This window comes from Pinus tabuliformis, chromosome 2_1 (genome assembly GCF_031772625.1).
Source record: "Pinus tabuliformis cultivar Carrire ecotype Pingquan chromosome 2_1, CPIR1, whole genome shotgun sequence".
In the NCBI taxonomy this organism is placed as follows: Eukaryota; Viridiplantae; Streptophyta; class Pinopsida; order Pinales; family Pinaceae; genus Pinus; species Pinus tabuliformis.
In genome coordinates, this window is record NC_142299.1 from 653,947,001 (window position 1) to 653,968,160 (window position 21,160).

Here is a 21,160-nt window from a genome sequence, read left to right on the forward strand (position 1 = left end):
GTTCCCACACTTGGCGACAGAGCAGCTGATGCACCACATCATTGATACGAGTACGAGAATGACCGCATTAGAGCCATGAAGGTAGCTCAAGGGAGTATAAAAGGCAGGGTTACTCAACTTGCTCTCGGTGCTACACTATAACTACACCCCGAAAACAGTTTTGGTCATCAAGTAGCTATTGTGCTTGGTGCATGATGGGTGTCTATGGCTGGAGGAGCTAATACCGATCACAGGTAGGCTTATTCACCAGATAAAATGACTACCATATATAAGAGAGAATTCGGCCATGATATTTGGTGTAAAAGGTGGCGAACAGGCTCTCGCAGAATCAATGAAAGAAAAATTTAAATTGGTGAAAAGGTCACATGGATTCGCTATATCGAACATCTTCAACCCCGCTATGAAGGTAGCCATGAACATACTCACAGGGAAGGTAATGAGGAAGTTTCATGCCGATGAGGTTCTCACGCCTATCATTGCGCTTGTAGTGAAATGCACTGAAGGAGTCTAGTTCAACTGGTCAAACTACCTTTGCCAAGAGTTCTTGGCAAATTGTCGTGAATAACAAGAGCTCAACAAGACGTTCCACTACGTGTGGCTGTTGCTGTCAATTGTGTTGGTAGCATGGGAGCTGCAAAAATACAGTCAGTTCCCTTCGGTCGCACTAAACCTCCCTAAAGTAATGAAGTACGCTTTATGGTGGGTGACCAAGGACATGCAGCGAGTCAGGGATAACAAGATCTTTTGCATATTGATGGAAATGAACATTCAGATGGTCATCAATCACAAGTCGCAATTGTCGCCTATGGTGTACACAACCCTATAGGGCTATGCCGAGTTTAAAGTAAACTTCCATCGAGTACCCATCAAGGCATGGAAGGACCCTGCATAGAAATGGTATGACTTGCCATATATGGCAATGGATGTTGCCATTGATGCAGTGCTTGATCAATGGCCAACAAAGTGGCGCTCTACAATAGATTTGGTAGTGGGCAGAAGCAAGTCCACCGTGCAAAAGAAAAAGGATGAGGCCAAGCTTAAGATGACACATCTGGCCAAAAAGAGGAAGAAGGAGGCTACTGATAAGGCTGAGGCAAAGCGTGAGGTCCCATCACAGACAGGGAAGCAAACAAGTGGGATAAAGCGAGGCTCTGATAAAGGCGTGAGGTTGCCTTCACCTAAGACTGAGGAGGAAATAGATGAACAAGACAACATAGACCGTCAGGGGATGTTCTTCCACATCAAGCACCCAAGAGAGCCAGAGAAGGGAGGGTCCAGGAAGAAATCAAAGGGGACCAAGACCTCACTGGACCCCATCACATTGACAGATGGCGATCTGCATGATATCAGTGACACAGTAAAGGATATCACCATGGAGGCCCTGCAACAATTTGATCATCAACAACAGATCATCCTAGGGACTATCCAGATAGGGTTACAGGAATTGTAGACCTGTTCATCGCACATTGGCACGGTGTCTACCAGCTTTGCTATCAGCACTTCAGAGGCTACCAATATGTTATGCACAAAGCCTTCCAAGGTGATAGTGTTGTCGGATAGAGAACTGACCATAGAGAATGAGGTTGATAGGGCCATTGTTAGTGCCCTGAAGGGAATAAGGTTGAACCTAGCAACGCTCCGATGTGAAGCATTTCACCTCTTGCAGGATGGAGTAATTGCAGAAATGAAGGCCTGAGAGAACCATGCCCCCCCAGGTGGTGAGTGAAAAACATATCAAAATCAAGTAGATGGCCCTTAAGAGAAGGGTTTCCATTGTCCCTAAGACCGCGGTGACCAATCAGAGAAAGCACATTTTGCAGGTCGTTGAGGAGGCATGCTGAATGGTCCCAGAGTTGGCCATTCCGGAAGAGGAGCTAGTCAAGGTACACATCTGTAAGTTGGCCACAGATGTGAGTGACACACGGACTGAGATGGCATGGGTTCAGTTGGAGTTGTACCTGAAAATTATAGAGTTACGGTTGAGGGCCTAGCCTTCAACTCCACCAGAAGTGAAGAAATAGCGGGTGACCGCTATCACAGAGGCAGTAACAATAGTGGATAGTGCAGTAGTAGACTACACGCATTTTTTTGAGAGTCATTTGAGGTCCTAACAAGCTTGCAGGAGGACTCCAATGTCCAGAGGCTAGAGATGGAAGTGCGCAAGCTACAAGTGCGCTATGATGAGGCTAAGGGCATGGTGCGAACCGTCACACTGACACAGTGACTAGCCAAGCTGCAGGAGGCCAAGTAGTTGAAGGAACAAGTGGACACAATGCTGCACAAGGAAGCAATGCTCAATGCAAGATTAAAGCCCTAGTTGAATGAGTCTTACGCAATGACAAGAAATATTGAAGGCAAGCTTGCAACTCTATAGGTAATGTAACAAAATCTTCAGAATGATAGCGTAGGAGTAGTAACTCAGTAGACAATGGAAGACACGAAGTAGGCAGCCGTACAATGCACTATTGAGGTTGTGGTCATACGAGTCGAGCTGGAAGGGCTTCGTGCAAAGATCACCATGCCTACTAAGTGACTCGAGGGCAAGTCACGATGTTTGTATTTGGGGCCTGTTGGGAATGAGATCCCCCAAAGGGAATTTTTGGGGCTAAAATCCCATGTTTGAGTCAAATTTGTAATAATCTTTACTGTAAGGGATCTACCCATGGTTTGTGGACCATGGGATTGTGATAGGAAAGAGAGTCATAGCTTTGAAGTAGAAGTCTAAGTTTTGGGTTGCAGCGTAGAGAGAGGCTCTATAGTTGAGTGTGTAGAGGCCTAGGGTAGAAGTGAGCAACTGATTGTACGAACCCTTGCAGCTATGTGCGCAGGGTGAATAGAGTTTGTAATCACTTGGAAGATATCAATAAAGAGAAGTATTCTGCAATTTCTGTATCTTTTTTTTTTATTAATGCATCTTATCATTTTATGTATGGATTTCCTTTACAATGCTTATATGGTGTGAAAATGTGTATAATTTTGATGGATAACTAAACACATATAAGAATATTTGTTTACTCGGTGTTAACTGTGAGTACCTAATAAGATAAGTAAGACACTTAGACTAATTAAGGAATATGCATGGTACGCTACCTTCGCAATGCGAAAGTGTGTAGATCGAGGGTTATGGCTGCGTGAAGGTCAGCCATACCATTTCGTAGAGGTATTGAAGGACGAAATAGAGGGCACGTCTGGCAAGCCCTAGAGCGAAGTAACCTCTGTAAAGGTAGGAATAAAGGGAATAAAATGACATCACAACCATCTCAGGGTGGGGAAACTTTGTTCCAGCATCCCACCATACTGCTTCAGGTGAGAGTTCGGTCCATGCTTCACAGGATGATCCCGAAAAGGCCATTAGTGTAGGGATTTGTTTGGCTAATTAATGTTGAACCTGGGACAGGCCTCCTCAATCCAAAAAACCAAACCCTAGCGGATAATTGACTGAATGAGGATATCCCAAACGTAGCATGAGAGCATAAGAGTGTCATATTTAAGAGTGACATGCTTCCTATACAAAGGATGTCTCATCTTTATTTTTTTTCTCGCTATTTCTAGCAATTACCCCAATTATTTTTATCACAAGCTTGAAGGGGTTATCATGTTCTTGTCATGTAAGTTCATTCTTTGAATGAATCCATCCTAGTAATTTTTACAAGTCCTAGGAAAGGGAAGCTCGGTCTCATCATGGTGACGAGTCTTTCATCGCAAGTTTTTAATGAGATCAATGTGAGAATAGTTCGGTATCTTTTTCATGTTTAGAGTGTTTGAAAAAGAGACAAAAAAATAAAACGCCATCATGTCCCTTTTCGTAATTTGTCTCTCGAATATGAAAAGGTAGAAAACAATATTTGAGAGAATCTCTTAACCATGTCGGTCAAGGTGTACCTTTTTCATAAATAGTCAATCTCAGCTCGAAAAGGGGTAAATGTATACTGACGTGACATCAATTCATTCAATTTTAACGAGTTCGAAATGACAAGTACTCAATAATATTTTCATATTTCGAGAGTCAGAAAAGAGTTGAAAAATGACTCTTCTTGGAGGAATGAGTGGTATAAAAGGATAACAACTGGTTCCGTTCATGATGGAGTTGCTCAAAACATGCAAAGGTCAATAGGCTAGCTAATAAGACCACTGATCACAAATGTTCCTCGGGAGAATGTAAAACAACCAAGTGAAAGCATATGACTGACCAAAGAGATGGTGACGATGGAATGAACAATCCAAGGCTCATATGGAAAAACAGGCCGATAAAAAATGGCAATCACAAGATGTAAAATGGGAACGGTTTCATTTTTACACAAGCTTGAAACATGAGAAACTATGCCTGCGTATCCTTGAGGATAGTTTCATTTTACACAAGCTCGAAACACAAACAAACTATGCTTGAATTTGGTTTCATTTGTACACAAGCTATAAACAAAGATAAACTACACTTGAGATAAGTTTTCATGCCCCCAACATAATGACTCAATTCAAGGTACATGGCCCTCAAGCTTCATTTCACTCAGCTGTGGATGGAAAGAAGCTTCACTTATGAGATCAAGTGAAAGACTTGACTGGGATTTGACAAGATCTATGCAAAGACTCAAATTGGAAGGGAGTGTGTTTCATTTTTTAATGAGCTTGACACAAGAAAAGAACCATGCTCATGACACCTTGATCATTTTTTACCAAGCTTGACACAGGTAAAAGAACTCTGGTCATGGTCGTTTGTTTCATTTTTTAAGGAGTTTGACACAAGACCAAGAACTCTACTCCATATCCCTTGTTTCATTTCTTAAGGAGCTTGACACAAGACAAGGAAATATGCTCCACGGTCCTTGCTTCATTTCTTAAGAAGCTTGACATAGGACAAGGAAATCTGATCCAAATCCCTTGTTTGATTTTTTAAGGAGCTTGACATAAGACAAGGAGCTTTTGTCCATTCCCTTGTTTCATTTTTTAAGGAGCTTGACACAAGAAAAGGAACTATGCTCCATGGTCCTTGTTTCATGTTTTAAGGAGTTGACACAGGACAGGGAACTCTGCTCCATTACATTGATCACAAACCAATAAATGCCATGGCTTCCAAGAGTTTCATATTGGATGGGAGAACAACACTCTAGAAGGAATACATGTCTAGGGATCCAATTGAAAAATCAAGTTCCAATGCCCCCAATACATGGCGTACTACATCACCGACTAGATTATCAATAGATGTGGGCATGGGATAGGTGGCCACATAATTAACCTATGGCGGGGGTGATACCGCTTGCACATAAGAACCATTTAGGGATGATGGTTGAGTGGGATCTGATTTAGGACCAATGAATGTAAGATCGTCAATGATCATAATGCTTCCTTCATGTAAAAACCACATTACTCGAAAGAGGGAGGAAACAAGAGGTCCCATGATGTAAACATAGTCACGGCCAAGGAGTAGATTAAAATCCAATGGGCCTTGGAAAACCATCATGTATATATAGACATTCTTTCCTCCCTAAGTAATAGTTAACATAGGAAGGATCCGTAGCGGTTTACTAGTTCCTTTGTTAAAAGTCAACATATTTTGGGTAATGAGGACAAGCTGAGGAGAACCTAAATCTTTCTAAGCAGTTCAACACAAAATACTAACATATCCACCCTTGTCTATGACTATGCTAGGTATGGTCATATGATAAGCATGTATCATAATCTGGAAAGGCACATAAGATGGAAGTCGATATCCTGTTAGTCGACTCCAATCAAAATAAGTGACTAAACTACTTAGAGGGGCTATCGTAGGAATGTAAGAGCTACCCTCTTGCTTGATGGCAACATGAGAAATGCTCTCATTCACCTCAGGAATAGGAGGGTTTACCTCTAGTTAATTCAAAACTAAAGAAACCAAAAGAACCTAAGCAGTATGAGGTTCACTCTCTACAGGGAAGGTACAGTTAACTGAAGGTGGAGTCAATTCTACCTGTTTCTCAACCAATGGCTTGTCGAGAATGGACTCATGAGACTCACTTTCAGAGAGAATGGGGTTTACCAAAGATGACTCTTAATCAATCACTAGATCAATTAGTGAAGGATCAGGGGAAAGCTTTTGATATCTAGTTGGAGGACAAGGTTGAGAAGCTGTAAGGTTTTCCAAGTCTTTGGAAGCTTCATCCATAAGAGGAAAAAGGTGAATGGGATGATTATGTTCACACAAATTCCAAGGAAATTTAACTATCCCGTTTTTCCCATGAGCTTTATTGTTACAATTTGAGGGTTTGTCACCAGCATGATCACTAGAGACTGATGACAAAGGTCGATGTGAACCTGAAGACCACAATTTTAAGACCTTGAGAATACCAAGACAATTTCGAAGAAGGTTATCATGCTTACAAAACATGCAAGGGAATTTTACTTTCTGGGGTTGGTTGGAATATTTTCCTTCATTAGCTGTATTCATAGCAATGGCTGCTCAATTGCCCCCTTTCTTATTTTTCTTCTTCTTCTTCATCCTATTCTTCTTCTTCTTATCTTCCCGATTAATAGAATCGATACTTTCTCCAGGCGAAGAGGAAGAATGGGGTGAAGAAATAGGCAAAGAAGGCAAGGGGTCAACTTTAGCATCAACATGATGTGGATGTTGTTCAAGTGGAGGTGAACTTGGTTGAAAAGAATTTTGGACACTCGGAACCACTAAGGTAGAAAATAACCAGAATGGTAGACAAATGGTTAATGCAAGAAGGGACAATGTCGCCATATAAGGAGCACCAGTATTTCCAAAAGAAGGGAAAGGACTACGATTCCCACCAGAGGGGTTTCCTTGACTAGTAGACTGAGGAAATTTTTCCATTGGTATCAACCAAAGATCGACTAAGGGGTATTTCGATAGGAAAGGTGTTATTTTGTAGACAATTAATTTTAGAATTTGAAAGAAAGATTTTGCCTTTCATGTTTTAAGAGACGAGGAAAGGATGAAAAGGTGACTCTAGTAGCTTTCATTGGTTTAGTGAGCTTGAAAGGACAAGTGATCTATGATCTTTTCAAATTTAAAGAGTCAGAAAAGACCGAAATGACCACTCAGGTAAGTCTAGGCAAAATGGATTAGCAAGTAACCATGAACTGCAATATGCACCTTAGCAAATAAATTTATCAATGACTTGATCTCCGCGAATGTTGTGCTCAGTGTATCTCATTTACAGGGCGGTGGACTCATCTTCCTATGGATAAAGGTTTGTAAGCTATGGGGGTCTCCCTTTATATACCCGATGGTACGGGGAGCACAAATCTGCACTAGTGTAGTCTAATGTCGAAGTGAACAAAAACTCCTATGTTTTAAAGACGTCGAAACATGTCTCTAGCCTAGACCACTAAGTATGAACATTAATGTTAAGTTCTCGTTAGATTAATTGATAGATTTTAAATGTTTATCTTCAACTAAGTTTCAGTTCTAAGGCTCAAAACGATGTCACCTAAACACCTATGATGCAACTACATGAGAAAAGGAAAAATTTTGTTTCAATGAAAGATAGACTAATTAAGGGGAGCAATTTCAATCAATCATGCATCATGCAAAATACCTTACACTAACTTTCACTTTTGTCTTCCAAATGAAAAATGTGAAAAAAAATATCTAATCTTTCATTTCACTAAATGCAATGGAAAAAGTAAAAAATATTGTCAGTTTTCACTATCCGAAATACAACTTTTCGAAAGCAAAATGATTTTCAATTTACAAAGATGCACTTATGTGAGTTATGCTTTTCTTTTCATTTCAAATGATTAAATGCACCTAATACATTTTTTAGATTTCAATCACTAAAAAATGTGATCTATTTACAATAATGAATCTCAAAAGTAACTTTTCAATGCAACTAATCTAATGCATTTTCACGAACTGTAAATTTAGAAATATAGTTAAAACAAATGCAAAATGATGTTTTCAATGAATTCTATAGAAAACAACACTCAATCCATTAGAAAAACAAACATTTCAATGACATCAACAAGTAGCATGCAATGACCAATGACTAGAAACCCTAAAATTTAGTCATATTTCACTTCAAATCCAACGAGACAAATTTTGCAAATTTATCAAGGCAATCAAGCAAAACATTGACAAATCGAAGCATAGAAGATGGGAAAAGACCTTATTGGCCAAGACACACTCGATTCTAAGGAAAAAATCTTAAAAATTCTCATATTCAAGGATCATCACTACTTTACATACCCAAACTTGCGATTATCTCTAGTTTGCATAGGGAAACCCGCAATGGCATCACTACTATGTATAGAAAAGGTAGTGATGATTTTAGCACGACCAAAAAATGAAGAAAAAAAATTTCGTCGTGACTATAAAGGTAAAAAACCACAATTCCATCATGACCGTTAAGGGTAAACCCACAATGGGAGAGGAATATGGGAAAAAGTTAAAAATATTTGAAGAAACAATCTAGACTTAGCACTCTAAGGCAAAAATCAGTTATTTTATACACCTAGACTAATGCAGGCAAGCCGAAAAATAGACGGCTGGTCAAACTAGTCAAATGATTAGGGTGAAGGATATGAAGGAAAGGGTCATAGGCTCCCCAATGGAGTCGCCATTTTGTTGATAAGGTTAATCCTCTCTCTGGACAGAGACGATCCTTCGATCCCAATGAGTGGGTCTAATAACTGAAGTGTCAACCAACTAAACATCTTCCTAGATTATAATTGAACAGTAGAACTAGAGAGATGACCTACCTCACTTTGATGCTGTAATGATTTCCTTTTTTGAGATCCTTCAATGGCTTGCGTCACAAACTTGTTCCTTCTTCTTTCAGCGCTTATGTACCTCCACAAGTGACAAAGAGACAATAAAGCATGCCAAGACCAAGAGTAAATCCAATAATAACCTACTCAGCTCATCAAGGAATGCCAAGCTAATACATACATGAACATATATATTTTGGGAAGATGAACTAGCAGTTGTATATTAATTAAAGAATAATGGGAATCTCACAATCATAGCCTTGATGTTGAAAGGCTCTCCTTGAGTGGTAATCTAAGTCCAAGCCAAGAAAATCTCCAAACACTCCTTCTCCAAGTCTAATGAGCAGACTCTAAGCATAAGCTCAGCATAGGGGTGCAAATGGATGTAGACCAACCCAACCTCTAACCTGAACAACCATTTGGGAATGAGAGAGGAGGAATTTATAGGTTGGATATGGAGTTAGGATTGCTCCAAAGATAGGATTAGGCCCACACCTTAAGGAGGTAGCTCATAGGGATAAGATAAAGAGGTCAAGTTAGGAGGATTCAACCTCATCTATGTGAACCACCTCCAGCTCGCCACTCTAGAAGCTTCTAAATCACAAAGCTTCTCATCATTTTTGGGAAAATTAACCTTTTTGGATCATCACAGGTATGCAAGAGAATAGAGCGATGTTGTCGTGGGTCAAACATGATGCAACGAGTGACCATCATAGTTGTGAGCTTCATAAGAGCGATGACCCTCATTTTAGGGTTTTAAGAGCTATTTCTTCTGGGAAATCTCTAGATATTTTCCAAGAAAAGTTAAAGGAGGGATGTGAATTGTATACATGGATGAGTATACTATATAATGATCCTGTTTTGGGCACTTCAAGGTATTTCACAAGGAAGTGTAGGAGGCATGACAAAATATTGTGTAACAAGGTGTCTTAAAGATAAAGTGTGTTAGGAGAAGGTCAGAATAGGACTTGTAGGAAGCAAGAATATGGTTACAATAACGGGATAGACAAAGAAATTTTAAACAAAGGGAGACTTTGGGTTGGGAAAAACATTGTTTTCCAACCACTTCGTTGGTTTCCTAAGTCACAAAAAAAAATAAGGCTATCTATGGGGAAATGATAGCTAGGGAGTGCCAAGGTGTGCCAAGGAATCCCATGAAGTACTAACACATGCTAGACATTTCCAAGGTATGATATGCATGCTAAGACAAGCCAAGTTTTAAGGCATGCCAAGATGTGCTAGGTGCCCTGGTGTGGCATAAACACATGGTAGGGAGCGTGAGGGCCAAGTACCAAGGAAAAACAATGGAGCACTAGTTTCAAATGCATGGAAGTGAAGCATTAGCAAGTTCCAGGGGTGCTGAGGAGGGAGTGAAAAGGTGTGTTAGGCAGTGCCAAGGTATGTCAAAGTTGTTATGGAAGCATACCAAGGTGCGTCAAGTTCCAAGGTTTTCCAATGCGTGCTAAGGAGTATTAGGGATTTCCAGAGAAACAACTAGGTGAAAATTCATGGAAATGAATGAATAAGAGTGTGTAACAGGGAGTGTTAGTGAGTTCGAGGTGTGCTAAGGAGAGTGTGACATGGTATGCTAGGCAGCGCTAAGTCCTAAAAAAACTAAGGGTAGTTTTCAGGGCATGATACCTAAGGAGTGTCAGGGCATGCCAAGGAACAAAAAGGTGTGCTAACACATGCCAGATAGTGTTAATGCATGTTGAGGAGTGTTAGGGAGTGCCATAACATCACAAGGGAGAATTAGGTCAAAATACATGGAAATGAATGAAAAAGAGTGTGTTTCAATGAGTGTCAATTGTTGGCTGGATAAATCGATCTTATGGACAACGCCGATCTCCCTAGTATCAAAAGTTATCTGGAAACAAGAAGGACAAGCAAATCTACCTTTTTCTAAACATATTGCGATTCATTAATAAAAACTATAGAGGTGTTTAGACCCTACCTTAAGTCCAATGCTAGTTTCTAGCAGCCATCCTTCAATTGTCTGAGACAGTTTCCTTTTGAGAGCCTGAAATCACAAATAGGAACACATCAAATAAGACCTACATAGCTAATATAATAAATCATATTCATCATGGTGATCAAGGCATCCATAAAATAAACCATAAAACACAACTTCTTGAGAAAAATAAAATTGATTGTATTAACCTTGAAAATAGAAGAACTTTAAAACCTTTGGTGCCTTGATGTTGTACAAGCTCTTCCCAGGTTCCAAAACAGGAATCTCCTGTACTTTGACAAGCCTCACACTCTTCCAAATGAGATCAAAGAGGTATGTAATCTTTCCTCACAAAAGCTCAATTAGGAAGATTAAGTTCCAGCAGCATTTCACCTCAAAAATATTCAGCTTTCAATCTCCCAAGTAACCAACCCAATGCTTCATTTTATAGTGCAAAGGAAGGAGGTTACAGGTCCACCTATGAAGGGATAGAGTCCTCCTTCAAAGGGATAAGCTCCTCACATCAAGGGGATAGCTCCTTAAGTTATGGGATGCATGAACCTTAAAGGAGAGAACTTGCCACCTCAAGATTCCTTCCAGAAGCTTCTAGAAATGACTCAAAGTGAGCTTTTAAGAATATACTTGCACCTTTTTTACTTTTATAGGGGTCCACACCCATAACACAGAGACAGAGCGGTCAGGTACGTAGGGGGCATGACCATTAGGTGCGGGTAAGCATGTAATGCTAAGAGAAAGTGTGGAACCAGAGTTTTAGAGAATTTTGAGGGTTTTTTCTTATTTTCAAGGCTTGATATGAAGATCTGAGGCTTAAGACTTGCAAAGGAGGAAAGTATGAGTGGTAATGGACTCACACGGATTGCAGAATGTTAAGGTGACAATTTTTGTGCAACAGATTGCTCCCTAAAGTGCGAAGTATGTAATATATGAAAATGAAGTCTTTCATGTATGAAGAGTGAAGTACTTTATCATTTCAAGGATCATCCTGTGGTCACCTTGGTCGGAACCTGTAAAAACATTCAATACAAAATATATATATGTGAACATATCATCGTTGAGGTAGGCATTCCCATGCTCAGATCAAAACTGACTAGAAAACTAACTAAATTGTTCTGATATAGGAATGATTTTGTAATATATCATGAGTATAGACATATGTAGACACAGTATGGGCGCAACCATCTATTTATGAATAGTCCATTGTATAATGAATAACAAAATTCCTCGCAGCCTGGATGGTGGAAACTAGATCCAGGGTCTTGATTTTTGCTTCCCAAACTAGTATGATTCTATCCATGTGAATGAATGTGTCGAAGTCGAACATGGTAGAAACCTCTTGATTACCAGTCAATGATGTGAACTGTTAACAAGTATGAGAGAAACCACCAGTAATGTCAATGGCCCTCAAAGTAATCAGTACAATCCATGAAATATGAATAGATGAGCTGATGTCAAACATGTCATAGAATCCTTTGATCGAAGGTCAATGATGCAACCTATCGTCGAAGGCGAGAAACCTGCCATTAGTGCATGCATATTCCAGGGTACTGACGATTTATAGATCATCTTTCTAGAGAATGAGCTGAAGTCGATAGAAAGCGATCTGTCGTAGGCAAGCCCACAACACGAAATCATAGATCAAGTTTGAAAAAATATATTTGGCACGGACTGACTCAGGGATGGTCTAAATGGATGACAGCTATTTTGTATATGAATGGTTTATTTGAACTGACCTCTTGAACACATAATGACACTGTAGTTGGTTTGGTGACAATTGACCCAAAGCTAATACCCAAAAAGTGGCTGAAGACATTCAATATGGTTTGATTAACTTTTAGGCAAAGGATTTCCCAAACCAGGTGAACAAAAAGTGTCATGCTCAAGATTGGTTAACTGCTTTTCTAAAACACAAAGTGTAACAAACAGGTTCATTTTTCTCTCTTTTCCCCCACCATTTCTGGCAAGTACCTCTTTATTTTTGACAAGCTTGAGGAGGATAACATTTGCTTGGTTAGAAGCTCATCCTTCGGATGAGTCCAACTTAGTTTAAAATTCGAACCCTAAGAAGGAGTGGTTCATTCCTGTTTAAAATTGAACAGGTCATTTACTGTTAAATTTTAACGAGTCCAGTATAGGAAGAACTCGGTGTTTTTCAATTTTCAGGAGTCATAATAAAAACTTAAGAAAACTCCATGGATGTCCTTTTTCGTAAATTTGTGTCTCCAAAGCCCGAAAAAGTATAAAATAATACTTGAGAGAATCGCTTGACCATTACGATCAAGGAGTACTTTTCATAATTAGTGGCCCTGATCTGAAAAAGTAAAAAAGTGATCAAAGACACGTCGTTTTATAACCAATATCAAACTTGAAACGATAAAAGTCTGGCCATATTTTCATGTTTATATGGTCAGGAAAGAGCTCTAAGTGGACCATCCTTTTAGTTCCATTTTAACGAGTTTAAAAGGGAAAAACTTGATAATCTTTTAATATTTTACGAGTCAGGAAAGAGCTTAAAAAGGACTCCAATGTTTTTTGTTGAAAATGATCAATTTTCCCTGAAAAAATCCAATATTCTGGACAAAAACTCAAAACATTACTCATACCTGTTTAAAATAAATAAAAATGCATCAAAAAGTTACCTTTTTAAAGTAAAAAATAAATAAATTAAAAATTCATTTATTCAAAAAAGCTTATAAAAAGGGCTTTTGTAAATTCATTTTTACCGTTTTGCCTTTAGAGTGAGAAGAGAGAGCTTTTCGGTAAGAAACTTCCTGTGAAGATTGCGGAAAATCCGTCCGTTGGAAATGAAAACCATCACCTCTAGGTAATCCACATCATCCCTATCTTGCATTTCAACTGTTTACGTTTCATTTTTAGGCTTTAAAATTGACTTTTTAAGGATAATTTGTTTTCGAAAAATGCTCACGGGGGTCTGCAGGTGCAATATGCAGCCCCTGCGGACCCTGACTTTTTTTTACAAAGAAAAAAGTCATGGGTTTGCACCTATTGCTTATGAAGAGTATAGACCTAGGTATTGTCCCTAACTTGTGGGTGTGGACCCCACGAAATAGGTTTTCAAATTTCAAATTTCTCCATTTCCGCCCAAAAATTTTTCAACTAAATTGTTCTAATATGTCTTTTGTGTAATGTATGACATACAAGATGCTTATTTGGCGGGAATGCGAGCATGAGGATGTGGACCTTGCCGCAATAAATCATCAACCTGCATTGGATGCATGCAGACTGTTTAAATTCTGGGCCATATTAGGCATGAGGGCCCAAGTAGACTTCTTGCAATGGCTGGTAGACATGTGGAATGTACAGGACTAGTGTTTCATGATTGGAGGCAACCGGCTCGAAATTGAGCTAGAGGACATATATTTTTTGACTGGTTTGCCCAAGAGAGGTGACCAATCATCTCTTTTCGGGACAAGGCTAGGTGGCCAGTCTGTCGCTAGTCTCCGATTGGAGTTTTGCAATGAAAAAACAGCGGACAAACAGATCAATATTAAAACTATCGCTCATCCTAAACTTAAGGTTATCGCATTCACTGTCACCAGACTATGCAGGTGTGCAGCATTTCATGTAGCTACCAGATCCCAGATGCGAATGGCAATAGACTGTTATCGAGGTACCATCTTCAACTGGTGCAAAGCTGTGTTAGAAAATGTAAAAGGCCAACTAACTAGAGCAAAGAACGGACAACTAAAAAACTTTGGATATGGTTTCCTGGTTGTGAGCTTTGGTCTAGAGATGGTCCTGATGTTTCTCCCACAGTAGCTTTCCATTGAGGCTGGACTTCCTTGAGAGCCTAGGATAATGCGTTGGGTTGTAGTGATGGCCTGTCATTCTGAGGAGTGTTCAGAGGTTGTTCGATTTCTGCCTGAGTATTTTCGTTGGTTGGGGAACCAACTTTTTTTAATTCAGGATTTTCCATATGCTAGGATGGATTATCGTGGTGACCCAGACATGACTCTTCTACCAGGAGAGCAGTGGGATGACTCAAGCAAAATCATTCTCAACATTTTCTAAGTTTTAACTATTTTTTGTTTTGTTTTTAAATCGTCCAAAATTGATAATAAAAAGTTTCAAATGCAGATGTGGGTCCACAGTGACCAGCCGCTCTCCAGCCCTATGAGCAGAGACACCCAACTATAGCAGTACTGGCCCCACAGGACCAATCTATAGAGACCCTGACCGAATTGGAGAATCATCTAGAGCATTTGACAGCAGATATCCCAGAGACTGGCATAGATGATATCCCACTTAGGTTACAGCGATATGTGATTGGAATCCCAGGACCTTTTAGGAGGTTCCTTTGTAGGGTGGCCCGAGCAGTGGTTTCTTATCGTGATCATCACCAGGGATATGATGATCACTTTTGTAGACTCACACGACATTTTATGTCTTTTTGTATTATCATTTTTTCCGATCATAAGGTGTTTTTCAACCTATGATCGAAGACGATGTATATTTGACACACTTCTATGCTATGATATATCACCATTACTGGCTATCATGTATAACATGTTATGGAATGTTTTAAATTTACTTTTTTGATTATCGCAAATGTATATTTAACATTCGAGAAGAAATTGCATCTGCTAATGTATTTAAATATCTTGGAATATGCTGACATTCAATGTAGTGAAATTGACATTCCAAGTCTAGACGAACTATCAAAAATAATATCAATAATACTAGATTTCTAATGGCATAAACTCTATTAAGATGTAATACAACGAGTTTAGAATCTAACCTAACAATCAAACTCCAAATCCCAAATGAGATGGATTCAGATAATAACTCAATCACTGCACTATACTCTGCAATGTTATTCATTGTTTGACCAAGGCTTACCGCATGCATAGATACTAACTCATCAGAGGGTGAATAAATAACCCAAGCTGCGGAAGAAATGTTCCGTGTATTATGACAAGCACCAGCAGTGAAACCAATGTATGTTTGAAGAGATTTCGACATCTGCAATATCAAGAGTAAAATCAAGATAAGCAGGAATAATGATAAAAGCACTCTCTAAACTAGGCACACATTTCTAATATAAAACACACCAGCTAGAAAGAAACTAATCTAATGAAAATCTCCACACCAAAATTTAAGCATAATATCTCTTCAGATAAAGCCCATTTCTGGGTTTACCCAAAGAGACACTGTCAAAATCTACCAATTCATAGGCCCCTTTTGCCAACTTTCGCTTAACAATATAAGGACCATGCCACATAGGTACAAATTTTCTAGCCCCTAGCTTGTCGTTCGCTTGATCGTATAGTAAGACTAGGCCTCCTTCTGAAAAATTACGAGGTGTAACATTTCGATCGTACTGAGCTTTTATTCGTTTTGCATGAGTCTCGATTGCTAATGCAGCATTGCGTCAATTCTCATCTAATTGAGCTAAATACAACAAATGTTTCTCCTCTTCGGAAGTGGCTGGGAGTAATTCTATGGCTATTTGCAATGACAGAATTTTTCATTCAATGGGTAACATTGCTTCCAGACGTAGACCAGTTGAAAAGAAGTGAAACCAATTGATGTTTTTATTGAGGTTCAATATGCCTAAAGTGCTGAAAATAACATGTTATGCCAATTCTACCTATGAATACCAATGATTCGTTGGATCATAGTGACTAGAACTTTATTGATAGCTTCAACCAGACCATTAGCCTGTGGGTAATATGGAGTAGAACTATCATGATGCAGGCCAAGTTGATCTGTCAGTTCAGTCATCATGATGTTTCGAAAATGACTTCCATGATCAGTAATAATCACTTGAGGAACACCGAATCTAGTAATTATATGATTGAAAATGAAAATTGCAGTACTTTTTCCATCTGCCGAAAATGTAGGCATCACCTTGGCCCACTTAGTAAAGTAATCTATCGCAAGGATGATATATGCATGCCCCCCGGCTGAGTGAGGGTTACATGTAATAAATTCGATACCCCACTTTGAAAAAGGACCGACTACAACTATAGGGTGGAGAGGAGCGGGTGGAGCACACATCTTACGATCAAAATTTTGACAATTGTGGCATTTTCGGACTGCATAGATACAATCTTTGAATAAAAATGGCCAAAAATAACCAGCACACAATATCTTTTGGGCTGTGGCATACCCAGACATATGACTGCTGCATACTCCAGAGTGACAGTCATTTAGAACCTTTTCAGCTTCTTCATGAGTTAGACAATGTCGGAAAACAGAATCCGCCCCATGACGATAGAGTGTATCACCAATAATATTGTATTGTTGGAAACGTATTTTCCCTCACTGAGATCATGAGATTTTAGGCTGAAAAGATTGGGTTTGGAGATAAACAATGATATCTCTACACCATGGATCAAGAGTACTGATAAGAAACAAGAATTCGTCCGCAATGGGCTCTTCTACCATAGTTTCAGTATCAGCACGTGGGAAATCACACATTAGTTCTGCAAAAACCAAAGATTTCTTTGCCTTGGATTTTTCAAATTCCAAGTCAAATTCCTACAGGATAACTATCCATTTGGAATACTTGCCCCCTAGCAATTGTTTGGTCAAGATATAGATCATAGGGTTACAGTTAGAAATTACTGTGGTTTTGCGTAATAAGATGTAGTGACGAAATCTTTGGACAACTTGAACAGCTGCCAAGGCCAATTTCTCCACATGCAAATATTTAAGCTTAGTCGGATTCAGAGTTCGACTAAGATAGTAAATCACATGTTCATTGTTGAATTCATCTTGTTGAACTAAAACCATCCTAATGGTGGAATGAGAAGCGGTGAGATACAAAATGTAATCCTGATTGTAGTTGGGAGGATGCAATAATGGTGCATGGGTCAACGCGTGTTTAAGTGCATCAAAAGATTTGTCAACTATCTCATCCCAAAAGAATGAAGTAATCTGTTTCAAAAACCTGGTAAAACCTTTCGTTATCTCAGCGTAGTTAGGAATGGAATAGCGTAAAAAGTTTGCTTTCCCTTGCAAACTTTGGAGTTGGCGAAGAGTCAAAGGAGGAGGTAATTTGACAATAGCTTCAACCTTTGAGGGATCATTCATTGGATCAATTTTGGTTGAACAACGGTCAGAAAATGACTGTACAACATGATATGCAATTTCAAAGGGACTCAAAGGCATCGTGTCACCAAATGAATCCACCTCGGAATCAAAAGGTGCGATCCAAGGATCATTGAAAGCAATAGTGTTCAATGAAATCATATGAATAGTTGCAATAGAAGGCAATAAATTAGGAGGAGGAAAGGAAAAAATTCCTAGTAAACCAGAATCTTTAATCAATCCTACCCCAACATCCTTATAAGGGATAGTTGTTTTACTGACATGTTGAATACTATCAGAAGAGGTTGGGTCGGATGAAAAATAAGTCAGCTGGTCTATGGTAACGATCTTTCCATTATGAGGAAACTTCATCAGCTGAAATACCGATGAAACAACAACAGTCATAGCATAAGACCAATTGCGACCCAAGAGAAGGTTGTAATCTAAAGGGGAATCAACCACTTCCACATCTAGATTTACAGTTTTGCCTTCAATAGACTTTGCAACCTAATGTGCAGTTCTCAGCTCAATTTGGACAACCTTTGGTTTTTGGTTCAACCCAGCAACCTATCCAGTCTACTGTTCAAACCTCTGCACCTAGTGTATTTCAGCAGCCTGGGCCTAGTTCACCTCGAACTTCGCCTCAAACTTCTGCTGCAACTACGGTAGCTTCTGTTCAATCTACCCCACCTACTTCTAGAGTATCAGCAACTTCGGTTTCTACTGTTCCTACATCACTGCAGACTCCTCAAGCCTCTTTACCACAGGCGAGACCTACAATTCAGACTTCGATTCAGATGCTTGTAGAACAACTTGGTCCAAGTACGGTTGTCACACATCAACCGCAATTCACTTATCAACCTTACAAGGGATAGTATCAATTTGGTCCTACTGTACAAAATCTGGCTTATCAGTATCAACCATACCCTGGATATACTTATCAACAACCTCAACAATGCCAGTTTGGTCCAGTTAATCCTGGTTTTTCGGGACGTTATAATATTCCTAATGCAAATCGAATTCCAGGTTATCCTGGATATCCTCCTCCTGGGGCTGGTCTTGTTACCCAATGTCTTCGAGACCCTAACCGTCAGTTACCTTTTATTGCAACTTTGGACTTACCTGATTTGTCGTGCCTTACGAACGATCCAATTTACTATCTTCTGTATTGGCTGCCAGTGCCTAATAAGTTGCCTAGTGATATCCCAAAGTTTGAGGGTAAGTCAGGAGAAGATCTGTTGAATCATGTGATGACTTATCACCTCTGGTGTGCATCTAATTCCATTATTGATGATTCAATTCGCTTACGTCTTTTTCAACGAACTCTGATTGGTCTTGCTGCCAAATGGTACATTGAGTTACCACAAGCCTCTTTTTATAATTTTATTCAGTTAGCTACTTCTTTCTTAACTCATTTTCAGTTGCCTGTCAGATATAACAATGGCACGGAATTATTAAGTTCATTAAAACAATCCACATCCACATATATTTCAGATCATGTTCATGAATGGCGGCGTAGACGACATTTAGTGAAAGTTTTTGTTCTGGATCAAATTTTAGTAGAATGGTTCGTTAAATCGTTATTACCTAAAATCACTGAAGATGCAGCTAAGGCAGGAGTTGTTACTGAAGAGCAACTAATTGCTCAAGCTCAGTATCTTGACCTCGTTCAACCTTCTGAAACACAATCAAATAATTGCAGCTCCTTCAGGGTTTCATGCTGCTGATGGTATGATTGGTTCAGTTAGTACCAAAAGAAAGAAGAAATCTTCAAAGAAATCTTCTCTTGTTATCACTTTACTAGATTCCCCGACAGGAGACTTTTCCGCTGAAATTCCTGCCGATATCCATGTTGTAGAATCATCTATGGCCAAATCAAAATCCGGTGGTAAAAGGAAGGGGAAGAAGAAAAATAAACAAAACTCAAAAGAGAAATTAGATAAAAGTGAATCTACTGATGAGAAACGTCAACCTCTCTATCCTTGTCTCACTTGTGACAAGGAGCATTTTACAAGAGACTTCCCACATCAAGCTAAGGTTTCGAAAATCATCAAAGGTTCTCAAATGCCTACTGTCTTGAAGAATTCATTTCCTAGCCAAGATAGTAAGATGATCGGTTCTTCCTCAAATGCCTTAGAAGAACCCATAATGATGATGTCTCATGTCAGGATTGTGACACGACCGCAAGATTGTGGTAGTAAAAATCCTGTTGGTGGTAAGGAAGAAAATTCTTCTAATTCAAACCCATCAACTTCAACTCCTTTTGGTTCTGATCCACTATAGATCGAGAAACCTAACCCTGACTTAGTAATCAAACCACCAAATAAAGGTATACTTTGGAAGTCAACTTTCGATCCACATGCGAGAGTTGCTCAGAATTATAACATTGTTGAAGATTTAGCTATTTCCCCTTCAGTAATGTCGGCTTTGGAGGTGCTGCAATCATGTCCAGCACAACTTAAATTACTATTGTCGGCTATAGGAGCTACTGATATTCAAGATTCGAACCTTATAATCTTTGATTTAGAGAATAGTACACCTCACATACCTCATCAAATGGCTTTCCATATTCCAGTGTTAGTAAAAAATAGACCTTGCTTTAGGACTGTAATCGATGAGGGAGCTTCTATGTGTATTATGTCGATCTAGTGTTTGAGATCTCTTGGTTCTTTGACACTCAATCAGTCCCCGAAGATTCTAAAGGCTTTTGATGGTTGAGGGTTCCATCCTTTTGGCATTTTGCACGATTTACCTATAGCGGTTGAAGGCAAAACTGTAAATCTAGATGTGGAAGTGGTTGATGCCCCTTTAGATTACAACCTTCTCTTGGGTTGCAATTGGTCTTATGCTATGATTGTTGTTGTTTCATCGGTCTTTCAGCTTATCAAGTTTCCTCATAATCGAAAGATCATTACCATAGACCAGCTAACTTATTTTTCATCCGACCCAACCTCTTCTGATAGTATTCAACATGTTGGTAAAACAATTATCCCTTACAAGGATGTTGGTGTCATATTGATTAAAGATTCTGGTTTACTAGGAATTTTTTCCTTTCCTCATCCTAACATATCATCTTCTATTGCAACTATTCATATGATTTCATCGAACACTATTTCTTTTGATGATCCTTGGATCGTACCTTCCAATTCTGAGGTGGATTCATTTGGTGACGGGATGCCTTTGAGTCCCTTTGAAATTGCATATCAGTCTGTACAGTCGTTTTCTGGCCCTTGTTCAACCAAAATTTATCTAATGAATGATCCCTCAAAGGTTGAAACTATTGTAAAATTACCTCCTCCTTCGACTATTTGCCAACTCCAAAGTTTGCAAGGGAAAGAAAACTTTTTACGTCTTTTCATTCCTAACTATGCCGAAATAACGAAAGGTTTTACCATGTTGTTGAAATAGAATATTTCATTCTTTTGGGAT